This window comes from Bos mutus, chromosome 3 (assembly GCF_027580195.1).
Source record: "Bos mutus isolate GX-2022 chromosome 3, NWIPB_WYAK_1.1, whole genome shotgun sequence".
In the NCBI taxonomy this organism is placed as follows: domain Eukaryota; kingdom Metazoa; phylum Chordata; class Mammalia; order Artiodactyla; family Bovidae; genus Bos; species Bos mutus.
In genome coordinates, this window is record NC_091619.1 from 80,355,690 (window position 1) to 80,371,183 (window position 15,494).

Sequence of the window (15,494 nt, forward strand, 5' to 3'; positions counted from 1 at the left end):
AGAAAAAAAAGAAGGCGTGGCAGAGGATAAGATGGTTAGAATGCATCACCAACTCAATGGTCATGAAATTGAGCAAATGGGAGATAGTGAAGGACAGAGGAGCCTGGAATGCTACACTCCATGAGGTCACAAAGAGTAGGACATGACTTAGCCCCTGAATAACAACATAACACATACACATTTAGGACAATACCTGTCATGAGTAGCTATTTTTCTTACTGTAAGCACACTGGGATTGAGATCATGATGAAGAAAAACACTATAAATATATTTGTTTAGTTTCAGATTGAAGATAATGACTGCAGGAAAAGACTAAGTAACTTTATTTATTCAGCTGTACTTCAGATTCACTAGAACTCTCTCATCTGGGTAAGAAAATGTCCATGGAGATGAGAACAGCCGTTACACATCAGAATGGCACTTGGATTGATAAATCATCCCTTGCTGTTGTACTTTTCAAATTAGCAAATGAAAGAGCATCTTTTAGCAATGGGGTGATATTTATAAATTAAATTTATTGATACACATGGTCTTGGTTATTATTTTAATCTTCCTCTCTAGGTATTTTGTAAGAAAATATAAGTCTTGTGTTTACTTCTGTTTGTTAATGCTTTGATAAATCAGACATTTTTAGTATTCTATCAATGGCAAAAGTCTAATTACCTTATTGTATTCTGATTTATTTCTTTCCTTACTTTCTTTGCATCTGCAGCCCAACAAATGAGTCTCTAAAGAGATATATGTTATGATACAGTGTCAGTGAAATTAATCCTAATCAATTTTAAAGTTCACGTTTTTATTTGATGACTTTCAAGGGAATCACTAAAACTGAGATTGACTTGGTCTCTTCTTTTGTTGGTTAAATATTGTTGTTTGAAAGCAGTGGATCCAAAGTGAAGAAAAAGGCCCTTTTTATGCTTTCAACTCTGTTCCATTTCCAAAGAAAAACTGCGGCAATTCCTCTTGCCTATGTATAAAATGAGGCTAATTGGTCAAAAAGAACACAGAGGCTCTGGTGGGCTTATAAATTTGGCATCTCGTGAAGGCCAGAAGCCTAATTCTTCTAAAATGAGAGAATTTTGAGTGCTACTGAAAATCTACCCTTAGCGCTTTCGGTTGCTCCAAGCATTTGATTTTTCACAGTAATAAAATTGTTGTCCTGTGTCTGTGTTACAGCTAACATCTTTGTCTGACGTTACATGTTTCTTATTTGAAAAACAAAAGACAAATTTGCACCCAAGTAAAGAAGAATATTGAGGTGACTTATTAAAAACAAAATTCTGGATAATATTTAGTGCCTACTTTTCCATGCAAGAACACTTAAACCCCCTTATATAATTTGACATATAGTTTTAGAGTTCAAGTACAAAGTACTTAGCCTGTAGTTGATTGAGAAAAACCAATGGTATAGGGAAGGAATTTCTGCTCTCCTCCACAACTGAAACTTGCTGAGATTTCTACGTAGCTAATATGAAATACATCCATGTATAGCCTTCATGCTGTTTTTTAAATTTATTTATTTTTGATTGACGAGTAATTGCTTCACAATATTGTATTGGTTTCTGCCATATATCAACATGAATCAGCCATAGGTGTACATTTGTCCCCTCCCTCTTGAACCTCCCTTACCACTCCCACCCTATCCTACCCCTTAGGTTGTCACGGAGCCCCGGTTTGGCTTCCCTGATCATACAGCAGATTCCCATTGGCTATCTATTTTACATATGGTAATGTATATGTTTTCATGCTATTCTCTCTATTTGTCCCACCCTCTCTTTCCTCCTCCTTTCTCATGTCCATAAGTTTTCATACTGTTTATATGATTTTTATCCTTTTATGCCCTACACATATATTTCTTATTTTTGTAATGCCATTTTTTTGTTCTGTTTTTAGTCACAAAAAAGAATTCCAAAAAAAGTAAAGAAATAGGGATGTTTCCAGAAAAATCTTTAACATTGTATACAGAAGCATCAGAAGCATATTTAAATATAGTATTAAAAATTCTCAATTTTCATTTTAAACTTTATTTCATGCTAAGCATAAATGAATATTGAAGGAAATGGTCATTAAGTAATTCAACAGGAATTGAAAATATTATAAATTTAGCAATGACCAGCATTTGATATGTAAAACTTGTGCAATTAATGGGGTGAAGGGAGAAATCTAAAAAACACAGCTATTTAGATTCACTACTTTCAAATTCATGAAGCTACGGAAAGAAATGTTTCTATGGCCACTATCCGAATACACTAATTATTTAGAATCTCCCCTCTAGCATAACCACCGAAAATCAAATCTTGAGGGAACTTTGGCTAACTTTAAATCACATAGCTCATTGTTCTGGGAGCAAACCGATTTTATTTTTTCTCCTCCTTTTTTTTTTTTTTTTATCGTTAATGTCAAGCAAACATTTATTTCAGGTGCAAAGCCTCGGGATATGTTAGTGAACACAGTGGCTGGGCTGTGCTAGCGCTTACTGCCCACTAAGTGGGTGGGAAAAGGGTGTTGTGACCCTCTTACCCTTCCCACCAGTCTCCCTAACAGCTTTGGCCTTCAGGTCAGCTCAATTTCCCCTCCACTGAGTGGCCATTACGGTGCCTGCTCGGTGATAAATGCTTTTTGTAAGAGACTGCTTTGCCGGCAGCTAGCACTAGGGAAGTCTGCCACCCGGGCCAGCCAGACAAACTAACATGCTAGCCCGTGATGGGCCTGTTACCTAGCAACGTGCCTGGCCTCACCAAAATGAATAGACCCACAAACAAAAATGAAAAGGAGATAAAACGAGTCAAAGTACAAGGGGGCGAGGAGGTTAATATTCCTCTGTCGAATAACTTCGTTTCGGAGAATTGCATTTTAATCTTTTTTTTCAAAGCTGAAAGTGGAGACATGTATTGGAAATTAAATTAGACCACATTTGTATTTTTTTCAATGTTTTCTTTTATGCAGAATTTTCTGTCCCTCTCTCGCCATAATTTTCTAACTTTCTCTTAAAGTGGAAGGAGAAGCAGCATTGGAGGGGAACACGCGGTGGATAAATAAATATTTCATGTTTCCCACATCATCTTGCTGTGGCTTTGAGAAGGTAGCTTAAGTTCTCTGTTGCCCAATTTCTCCATTGATAAAAGAAGATGGCGGAGGTAATTTATTAAATACAATGAGAGAGTGAGGTGTAATGTTTCACACCAGGTAAATAATCCCATTTTCCTTAAATTTGAACACAGTGAACTCTTATTCTACAATGTAAGATGTTACCTTATAGATTAGTGAAGACTGTGCTCCATTAAATAAATGACTTTAGCTTTGAGGTTCAGTGAAAAAGTGAAAAAAGTGGAAGTATTAGTTGCTCAGTTATGTCCGACTCTTTGGGACCCCGTGGACTGTAGTCCACCAGGTTCCTCTGTCCATGGAATTCTCCAGGCAAGGACACTGGTGTGGGTAGCCATTCCTTTCTCAGGAGATCTTCCGGACCCAGAGGTTGAACCTGGGTCTTCTGCCTTACAGGCAGATTCTTTACTGTCTGACTCACCAGGGAAGCCCAGGGGCGCCCCAAAATTGTTAGGCCATTTTGATGCTGTATGTGTCTGAGTGTGTGCCTGTGTGTGTGACTTTGAGTATCAGAATCCCATGGACAGGAGAAGAGGATCACAGAAGTTGGATGGCATCACCAACTCAATGGACATGAATTTGAGCAAGCTTCGGGAGTTGGTGATGGGCAAGGAGGCCTGGCATGCTGCAGTCCATGGGGTTGCAAGAAGTTGGATACAACTGAGCGACTGAACTGAACTGAATAGTACTTACTTCCTAGAATGGGCTTCCCAGGTGACTTAGTGGTAAAGAATCTGCCGGCTAATGCAGGAGACTGTGGGTTTGATCCTTGGGCCAGGAAGATCCCCTGGAGGAGGAAACGGCAGTAGACTCCAGTGTTCTCGCCTGGGAAATCCCATGGACAGAGGAGCCTGGTGGGCTACAGTCCATGGGGTTGCAGAGAGTCAAACACAACTGAGCAACTGGACATGCACTTCACAGGGCTGTTATAAGGAGTAAATGAGTTAATAACATAGAAAGTGCTTAAAACTAACTATGGCATTTGGAAAGCACCCAATAAACCCTGCTCTTAGGATAAGATCTCAAACATTGCATTTATTTGATAATCACTTTGTCTCACCTCTCAGATGATAAGATTTCCTTGAGGGCAGGAAGTATGCCTTAATTAGCTTTACACCCCTTCTGCTGGACATTTGTTTGCCATTGTATCCAATAGTAGGTGCTCAATGAAGGTTTTGGTGCAAGAATGAATGAATGAATGTTTCTATGGCTGCCTGGGTTAATGATGGATTTTGTGCCCTTTATGGTTTAGCATCCTTTCTTTTCAAAACAAATGTTTCACACTTAGTAAACTTTCCTCATGGGGCTTTTGGTTTTAGGATGCTCACGAATACAAGTGTTCTTTTCTCCATCTTCTGCTTCTATTGGAAAACCATCATAAACTCTCTTTTATTACATAGGCTGAACTTGGACACTTGAATTCCAGAGTTGCCTGGAAAATCCCTGTAAAGTGACTGTGCTATTTTTTGTTTCATGGCTGTTAGATTTAGCTTCACTGTAGATTGCCTATAAATTTTCAGGGGTTCAGTCTTTAAACCAGCGCTCTGACTTGTCACCTCCTTCTCTTTTGTGTTATCAGAATCAATATTATATTTTAAAATCTAAAAATATGCTTATCTTCTTAAAAAATTCATGTTGAGTGCAAATAATTATTTTTAAAAGTAGTCACGAGTTTGTGGCCTGACTATAGAATAAAATTCCAGGGGCCCACAGACTCCATATTACACTGATCAATTGATCAGCGTACAGTATTAAAAAGGGAAGAGTAGGATCTTGAGAGCAGAACAGAGACATGAGTATTCTTTCCAAACACAGAAAATCACCTCCCCATGGACACCTGAGAGAAGATGAAACTTTTTGGTAAATTTAAAAGCCTGACAAATCTATTTTTCTTTAACTTAAAGAGAGGCAGACTGTACTTGTGGAAAGAACATGGGCTTTGGAGACAAACCAACCTGGAAATGAAACTCATTTTGCCACTTAACAAAACAGGTTAAACTAACCAAGGTGCTTATCCTTTCTGACTTATCTGTAAAATGGGAATCTTCCTTCCAAAATTTGATAGCATGAAATGAGATACAGCATATAAAATACCAAGCAAAGTGAGTGTACAGTCATTGCTCACTAATTATTACCTAGCTCTTTTCTTTCTTTCTTTTCTTTTTTTTTTGCTCCCATCTAATAGAAACCTGTATGCAGGTCAGGAAGCAACAGTTAGAACTAGATATGGAACAACAGACTGGCTCCAAATAGGAAAAGGAGTACATCAAGGTTGTATATTGTCACCCTGCTTATTTAACTTATATGCAGAGTACATCATGAGAAACGCTGGACTGGAAGAAACACAAGCTGGAATCAAGATTGCCGGGAGAAATATCAATAACCTCAGATATGCAGATGACACCACCCTTATGGCAGAAAGTGAAGAGGAACTAAAAAGCCCCTTGATGAAGGTGAAAGTGGAGAGTGAAAAAGTTGGCTTAAAGCTCAACATTCAGAAAGCTAAGATCATGGCATCTGGGCCCACCACTTCATGGGAAATAGATGGGGAAACAGTAGAAACAGTGTCAGAATTTATTTTTCTGGGCTCCAAAATCATTGCAGATGGTGACTGCAGCCATGAAATTAAAAGATGCTTACCCCTTGGAAGGAAAGTTATGACCAACCTAGATAGCATATTCAAAAGCAGAGACATTACTTTGCACACAAAGGTCCATCTAGTCCAGGCTATGGTTTTTCCTGTGGTCATGTATGGATGTGAGAGTTGGACTGTGAAGAAGGCTGAACGCCGAAAAATTGATGCTTTTAAACTGTGGTTGTGGAGAAGACTCTTGAGTCCCTTGGACTGCAAGGAGATCCAACCAGTCCATTCTAAAGGAGATCAGCCCTGGGATTTCTTTGGAAGGAATGACGCTAAAGCTGAAACTACAGTACTTTGGCCACCTCATGCGAAGAGTTGACTCATTGGAAAAGACTCTGATGCTGGGAGGGATTGGGGGCAGGAGGAGAAGGGGACGACAGAGGATGAGATGGCTGGATGGCATCACTGACTCGATGGACATGAGTCTGGGTGAACTCCCGGAGTTTGTGATGGACAGGGAGGCCTGGTGTGCTGCGATTCGTGGGGTCGCAAAGAGTCGGACACGACTGAGCAACTGAACTGAACTGAATATAAAACAAACCCCAGACACCATCCTAACTCTCCCTGAGGTTTTTACTTTCTGCCACCAGTATACTACCTCCAAGGATGGGATTTTTCTTCGAGGCTCTGGCTCCCAAATAATCCTTTTACTCTGTTCCCTTTGAGATACTCTGGGATGTCAAAAAACAAACAAACAAAAAGGACTCTACTAGGGGGCGGAGTGAGGGTGGGAAATGAAGAGTACAATAAATGTATCAATAGTTGGCTCACAAAACAGTTCTGTAACTTGAGACTTGAACCCTGGCTCTTTGGCTCTCAAGCCTGTGCTTTTAACTACTATTCAACTGCTGTCCACAAAGACAAAGAATTGTCTGGGGACAGGAAATTGGTATTGGAGAGGATGCGGGCTTTGGATCAGCCACTGAATTTGAATTCCTTCTCAACCACAGATACTTAGTGAAGCCTTGGTGGTGGTGGTTTAGTCATTAAGTTGTGTCCAACACTTGTGACCCATGGACTGTAGTCTGCCAAGCTCCTTTGTCCATGGGATTTTCCAGGCAAGAAGACTGGAATGGGTTGCTGTTTTCTTCTCCAAGGGATCTTCCCTACACAGGGACTGAACCCAGGCCTACTGTATTGCTGGCAGTCTCCTGCATTGCAGTGATTCTTTACTAACTAAGCCACCAGGGAAGCCCAGGGAAGCCTTCCATGATCATAACTGCCCACGTGCTTGGTTCAGCAGTGACCTAGGCTGGCATGGCCTTCATTTTCATGGCGCTCACTTTCTCCTCAATGTCCCACCTGCCCATGTCTTCATCCCAAGGTGGGGATAAGAGCCTCACTTCCCTCTGTTATGGAGTAAAGTGAAATAATAGGAGTTAAGTGAAATAATATTAAGAGACTGTTGAGCATCTCATCTGTATGCTAAGGGCTTCATACAGGGTGTCTTATTTCATGCTTCTGATCACCTCCGTGTTATTTTACATATAAAGAACCCAGGCCACTTGCCAGGTTTGGACCGGGGTGGCCCCTGAAGCAGGTCTGTCTGCTGCCAGTGCACATGCTCCCAACACTGAATTAAGGAATGAGAAGTGGCTGGCAGAGCCCCGGACACATTGTAGCGGTTGGTGCTCCCTGAGCTGGCAATCCCCTTCCCTCCTCCTCCCCTCTCTCCTCCTCTTCTTTCATGCTTTCCTTCCCATCCTCAATCTTAAGTGCCAGGTAGAGAGAACATGGAAATGAGAGAGTGAGAGATATGCAAAAGGGGCAGAAAGACTGACATGATGCCCTTCACAGTTCTCCCCAAGGAAGCCCCATGGCCAGTACTAATATTCATTAAGCTCCCTTGGAATCAGTTTGGCTTTCCCAAACTTCGGTAGTTAAGAAGATCTTATAATTATATTCATGAGTTGTGTTTTCATCTCTCTTCCTTTCTCAGTGTATGCTTTTCAATTTGTTTCCTCATCCCTCACTCCTTTTCTCTCATCTGCATACTCCTGGGTCCACCACATAGTCTAATGATAAAACAGTGACTCCATGCAAGGGCTTGGATGCTGCTGCTGTTTCCATCAGTGACTTGAGCAGAGTTCCAGGGGTTTATAGCTCATTAGATTCTTGTCGGAAGTTTGGCCTGGCAATCAGCATCTCATTGTTCTGGATACCATACACATGTTGCTCTAGAGAAAAACAGCTTCAGGATGGCTAGCTCTCTTTCAGTGATCTCTGCCCATATGTCTTAGGTCTAGAGTTACCATGCATAGGTAAGTTTGAAAAACATCCTAGAAACTGAGAATGAGAATGACTTACATTTACAGGATAAATATTGGAAATGAGAGCTTTTTTGTGCCAAGAAATTATCTTGCGTTGACCCTAATGACTATTTTACAAGATTTCTGGGGATGGACTCAACCACAAAAGAAAAGGTAAACATGGAAAGTTTAAGCCTTGGGAACTATACAAGCTGTCTCTGTCATCAGGGACACAGGTACCAACATTTAATGAGCATCTTACTTCTATAACAATTTTTAATCCTCACAACAACCCTGCAGTAAGTGTTTTTCTTAGTCCCATTTTACAGATGAAAGAAATAGAGCCCAGAAAGATTAAGAAAATTGCTTAAGATCTCACAGCTAGGAGGTGGGATTAAGGCTCAGATGTGTGTGACTCCAAAGGCATTGCTATTCACTGCATTGTATCTCACAGGTAAAAATCAAAACAGTTGGTCTAAACAAGCTGTTAACATTAGGGTGAAAGGAGGGTCTCATAAGTGATAAAACTGCTGCAGGGAATGATGATGGGAAATTAGAAGGTGTCCCAGTAAAGAGGTAAACAGAATTGGGAAGCTTTGATTGTAATCTCAGGACAGGGAATAGAGGGAAAAGTCTAGTTCAAGGTGGTGGGAAGGTCAGATAAGATCAAGGCAGGGTGTTGAGGTCCTTAGCAGGTGATGGAGACTTGCTTCTCAGATCAAAGAGAATAACACTGGAATTGAGATTATGTAAGAGGTGTTAAAACGGAGAAGGCAATGGCACCCCACTCCAGTACTCTTGCCTGGAGTTAAAAGAGAGGTGTTAAAAGATGGCTAGTTGGAGACCCAATTACCAAGAAGGTTAGCAGTGGCTGGAGAGTATTCAAAGAAATATAAGACCCATGGTTCTTATACTCAAGGAATTCACAGTGTGATGGGGTGAAAATAGGTGTACACTTACACTAAAAATTACAATGTAAGTCCATGTGGGTGATGCGCCAAGAGTGGTAAACTTGGTGTGTTTCCTCCCCACTCACCCATTTGTTCCAAGGATATTGAGCAGCACAAAAACAGTACAGATAGGCGCTTCGTGACCCACCTCCTTGTCTTCTTCCCCAGACTCCCTCTCACCATCCCTCCATATCATGGCTACAGTGAGTCACTCTGTCTCTGCCATCTTTCACTTTCAGAACATGGCACATGCCGATGCCCATCTGGAACACACTTTGCCTGCCTACTCCAAGTTCCCAGGTCCTAGCACAGTCCTCATTCACAGGAAGATTCCCCTGACCCTTACCCTGTCAGCTGAGGTCTTGGTCCATCATAACCTTCTTTGTCTTCTTTTATAATTGTAAACTCTGTAAAGGTCAGGACCAGCTTTATTTTGTTCACTGTGGTTCAGTTCAGTTCAGTTCAGTTGCTTAGTCATGTCCAACTCTTTGTGACTCCATGGACTGCAGCAGTCCAGGCTTCCCTGTCTATCACCAACTCCCAGAGCTTGCTCAAACTCATGTCCATTGAGTTGGTGATGCTATCCAACCATCTCATCCTCTGTCATCCCCTTCTCTTCCTGCCTTCAATTTTTCCCAGCATCAGGATCTTTTCCAATGAGTCAGTTCTTTGCATCAGGTGGCCAAAGTTTTGGAGCTTCAGCTTTAGCATCAGTCCTTCCAATGAATATTGAGGACTGATTTCCTTTAGGATTGATGGTTTGATCTCCTTGCAATGAAGGGACTATCAAGAGTCTTCTCTAACACCACAGTTCAAAAGCATCAATTCTTTGGTGCTCAGCTTTCTTTATGGTCCAAATCTCACATCCATACATGACTACTGGAAAAACCATAGCTTTAACCAGATCGACCTTTGTCAGCAAAGTAATATCTCTGCTTTGTAATGTTGTCTAGATTGGTCATAGCTTTTCGTCCAAGGAGCAAGTGTCTTTTAATTTCATGGCTACAGTCACCATCTGCAGTGATTTTGGAGTCCCCTCAAATAATCTGTCACTGTTTCCACTGTTTCCTCATCTGTTTGCCATGAAGTGATGGGACCAGATGCCATGATCTTCATTTTTTGAATGTTGAGTTTTAAACCAGCTTTTCCACTCTACTCTTTCACTTTCATCAAGAGGCTCTTTAGTTCCTCTTCACTTTTTTCCCTTAAGGGTGGTGTCATCTGCATATCTGAGGTTATTGATATTTCTCCTGGCAATCTTGATTCCAGCTTGTGTTTCATCCAGTCCAGCATTTCTCATGATGTACTCTGCACATGAGTTAAATAAGCAGGGTGACAATATACAGCCTTGACGTACTCCTTTCCCAATTTGGAACTATTCTGTTGTTCCATGTCCAGTTCTAACTGTTCCTTCTTAATCTGCATACAGATTTCTCAAGAGGCAGGTCAGGTGGTCTAGTATTCCCAACTCTTGAAGAATTGCCCACAGTTTGTTGTGATCCACACAGTCAAAGGTTTTAGTATAGTCAATGAAGCAGAAGTACAGTGACTAGCACAGAGTTGATGCTCAATAAATATTTTTGTATAAACGAATGAATGAATGGATCATTTCATGGTCACTCAGTGTCTAGTATAGCACTAGAAACTATTAAAAAAGCTAAGCATTATTCTAAGATCTTTACATGTATTAACTCCTTTAATCCTTACTACAACTTTGTGGGAAAGGAACTATTATTATCCCTGTTTTATGGATGAGAAAAGGAAATTCAGGACCCAGGCATTCTGATACCAGAAATCTTATATTGGAACATGTGGGAATAACTGTTATTTTTCTGGAGTCACATCTTTTAAAATTATAGGGTATATTCATTTTTTTATTGGATTAAGCCTTGAATGGGGTTATTCATGTAAATTCTGCTATAAGAAGCTCCAGATCTGGTGAAGTCCTGGGCTAGCATCCCCAGTGTCACTTTTAAACAAGAGGGGCAACAAGAGGGACTTCCAGAAATGAGGGAGTTTCAAGGTGGTTGGTGGTCCTCTCTCTGGAAGATCAAAGGAAGAGGCCCCATCTGACTGTAAGTGTGTATGTTAACAAACCAGTTGGAGGCGTTGCTACTAAATATCATTCATAAGTAACATCTGCTTTAATTCACATCCTTTCGGAAAATAACAACATCTTAGCATGCTCTGATAATTGAGTCCCTAACACCTGCAGGTGAGAAAACACAGATGGAATCACTGCACTAACAGATTTCTTACATGCGAACTGGGCAAAAGGGAGTGGAAGGGTTAAAATAATACAGTTCTTCACTATTGTGTTCATGATTACTGCAGAAACAACCACCCCCTGCAAAGGTTCCCCCAGACCTAACACTTCACTGCTTGCTCGATGCCATGTCAATAACAGGACTTTGCCCATGGAGCACATAGTAAATAGTATTCCTTAACCACATGTGCTGCTTAGCTGTTTTGTTACATTGAGCCATCAAAGCTTACTGAGCAGCCCTTGGGTGCCAGGCACTGACAAGTCCAGTAGATGCTGTTGGTGCCCCACCCATATTCCTTGGCACTCACCTCCATGTTCTGAAGGTTGTAAGCACCTATGACTCTGCCTGAGGGCGTTTTCAGGTCCCAGGAGCACATTTGGTCTGTACGAAGACCAACAGATGGGGAGTCAGTGGATAAATGCCCAGCTGCCCTACCCCTTAGTGGGACAACATGTGGACATATTCTCCAGAGGGATTGGTATCTTGCTTGATTATTCCTGGGTCAGGAAGATCCCCTGGAGAAGGGAATGGCAATCCACTCCAGTATTCTTGCCTATTGACAATGTCTCCCCATTGAAAGAGGAGCCTGGTGGGTTACAGTCCACGGGGTTGCAAAGAGTCAGACATGACTGAGTGACCACACTTTCACTTTCTTATTAGCCTCTTTCCCTCTGCTGTTTCCTCTCCCTAGTCTTCTCCATTTCCCAGATAAACTATTTGTACTTGAATGCTTGTCTGAGAGTCTCCTGCTGGGGAAATCCAAACTAAGAAGCTAGACTGTGGGAAGACAGAGGCAATTAAGACATGTCTGCCTTCAAGATGTTCACAGTCTAGAAGATGAGAAAAACAAAATAATTCAATGATATAAAAGTGTAAAAAATGCTCACACAGGAGGTTATGGAATGTGGAGGAGAATTACAGAACTCATGGGAGTGTGGAGACAGTGGAGTGGAGCAATCAAAGAGGACTTGGAGGAGGAGATAAGATGAGTTGCTTGCTTCAGTGGTAAGTATCATGCTGTAAACAGTTTAATATTTGTAGAATAAATGATCTGTAACACAACACTTGTGTATCTATACAGTTACAGAAACACTATAAAGTGGAATTTTCACTCAGCCAGGGGCTTAGATTGCTAACGGTTTGTGTTCTGAGGAAATACCTATCATGTATATGCATTGGTTTGTATCATTCCTGCGCACCGGGGCTCCTGGTTCATTTCCTGTGCACGCCTCCCACCACGAGCAGTTGGGGCTTCAGTCAGGGCGGACAAGCACGCTGACATCCCTGCTCTGCACGCTCTCTCCCAGTGCAACGCCAGGGTTTGCTTCTCTGTTGCTCCCTGACGCCCATCACGTGTTCTTGGTGTTGCTCCCCATTTCCTGTGCTGCCATAAAAACAAATCATTATCATATACTTTTTTGTGCCTACTTTTTCAGAGTTTGCCCTTAAACTCTAAGCTCCACAAGGGCAGGGAGCTTTCTGTTTTGTGCACCAATGTATACTCTGTACAACACAGTGCCTGCCACATGATGGGTGTCAGTCAGTGTGCTGAATGTGCTGATTGTTGGATTACATGAACAGGAACTCTTTGTAGAGATAGTCAAGCTCTCATGAATTATTATGTCATAGCACTTGGCCCAGAACCTGGTAAGCACCATTAGAAGTTCATCAAACAAATTATTTTTTAAAAGCTCAGTGTTAACCTCTATTAGTGACAGAAGGGAATTAGAACAGAATGTTTAGTACCTTTTATATTTTTCTTTTCTTGGTTGCCACTTTTCTTCAAATAGAAAATCATTTCCGTAATTGCAAATGGTCATCAATCACAGAGCTTCTATGCCAATCACTCTCCCTACCTCTCGGTTGTCTTGGGCAGCTCCCAGAAGCTCTTTCAGTCACATCTCAGAGCCTCAGAAGACGGTTAGGACTGAATGCCAAGTTCATGTTGAATAAAGCAGCCACTGCCAGTGTAATTACCCAAATGAGAGCCTGGCTAGACTGCCAAGGGTTAGCCTCTTGATTCCTCTCATAAGTCCAGTTTTGACAGGTGGTCAGGTTACTTTCAAAAAGGAGATAATCTTTCTCCAAAGTGAGTTGCTAAATATCCAAAAGAGAAGCCATACAAGAAAGCTAGTTCCCAGAACTCATGAAAGCACCATGCTTACATCCACACCAGCTGTAAATGGGGTCTTCTCTTGGCAGGACCCTCACTGGAATAGAACCTTTCCTAGGAGATGTCTTAATCTCCCTTAAGAAGCTCTGTGTTTTTTGGAAGATCACAAATCTTGGGCACGAGCTGAAAGATCGTTTATTCCAAACCTTGGCATCCCAGCTGATCCTTAAGTAAACGCTCTTAGAATAGTCCTGGCTTTATGATAAGGACTCTTGACATTTGGTTTTAGGTTTGTCTCGATGGGAAAAAACAACGAGAACACCACTGACAGTAATGATGACTATTTATTGAGCTGTATGTGTATTATCTCATTTAATTCACGAAACATCCCCATGAGGTAAGTATTATTACTATTCACATTTTGTAGATGAGGAAACTGAAGTTTAAAGAGATTGTGTAATTTTCCAAGACCATTTAGCTAGTAAGTGGTGGGGCTAGGATTTAAAACCAGACACTTGTTTCTAAAGCTTTCTGCTGTTGGGCCAACAATCAGGATATGAAAGAAAAGAATCATTTGGAAGACTAGAAAGTCACACCCTTTTGCAAGTTGAGTCTCCAAAAGACGTAGCTTCACACAGGGGCTTCTTTGTTGCTTCACAACAGAACTTACATGGCAGATGAAGGATGTAACACTGAAAGGGAAGATGAGCAAGTAAAATCCCAGCTTCTTATTGATTGTGAGAAAATCCATTAATGTATTTATTTTATAACCTGATGATAGATACAAGTGACAACCATGTAGAGCAGAAGCCAGAAGTGCATTCTCTTGACCTTTTTATAATATGTTACTTTTCGGGCAACAAGTGGCAAAACCAATATCCCAGAATGTCTACCAGGGTCAGAATGTGAGTAACCTCTACTTTTTTCTTTCCTTAGTCATATTAGGCTAAGATTGTGCTGCAATAACAAGCAAACCCCAAATGACAGTGGCTGAAAACAATAAAGGTTCATTTCTTATCCCTGCTACCTGTTCTTCATTCTTCATAGGCCTTCTGCTCCTGATTGTCTCAGGCAAAAATATGAGCTGATGAAGCCTCCCACACCTGAAATGCCAATGGCTGCTATTTGCGTAGAAGAAAACCTGAAAAATCACTCACTGGCTCTTAAAGGATCCTGCCTGCCATTGACACCTGTCACTTTTGCTCAAAATTCATTTTTTAAGGCACATCACCTACACCCAGCTAACTTAAAGTGAGGGGGCATTTACTTAGAAGGAGAGGAAATTGAAATACTGGTAAGTAGTATTAATGACTTCAAAATAAGATCCCTCAATCACATTCAAATATGCTTAGCTAAGAACAGATAACATTGTTCACTTAATAAAATAGATCTTGATTATTTCAAGCAGGTTATCATGGAACCTACCATAATATTTCCTTTGGCCACTGCTTATTGGTCAGCCTCTCACACATAGTCCTGAGCTTTGGAGATCAGTGAGGGGTCTTATTTATCTTTGATTATTTAGTTCTAGTACTTTGCTAGTAGCATGTGCATTATTCATCTTGGGCTGCAATAAGAAAATACCCAAAATGGAGGTGACTTAACAGAAATTAATTTTCTCACAATTCTAGAGACAAAAGCAAGATCAAAATGCCAGCATGGTTGGTTTCTGGTAAGAGCTCTCTTCCTGGTTTGCAGATGGCTGTCTTTACATTCTGTCCCACAATGGACTGTCCTTGATCCATGCACATGGGGAAGACAGGAGGGGAGACAGAGAGAGTGAACTCTCTGGTGTCTCTTCTTAAGAGGATACTAATCTTATTGGATCAAGGCCCCATCCTTATGACCTCATTAAACCTTAATTTCCTCTCTACTGCAAATATAGCTGCACAGGGCTTAAGCCTTCAACATTTGAATTTTAGGGGGACACATTCAGTTTATGACATCATAGTAGGCTTCAACGTTTCTTGAATGAGTGGATGGATGAATGAATGAATGATTCCAAGTAACCAATAGTCTTCCTTTACTACCCAGCCCCTGAGCATATGCCACTTTGCTCCATCTTCCTCTCCCCATTTTCATCTCTCTTATATCTTTCATCAGTTGTGAGGTTCATTCTTCTTCAAGACCCAACCGGAACACTGCTACCCTGAGGAAATCCTTTCTGAC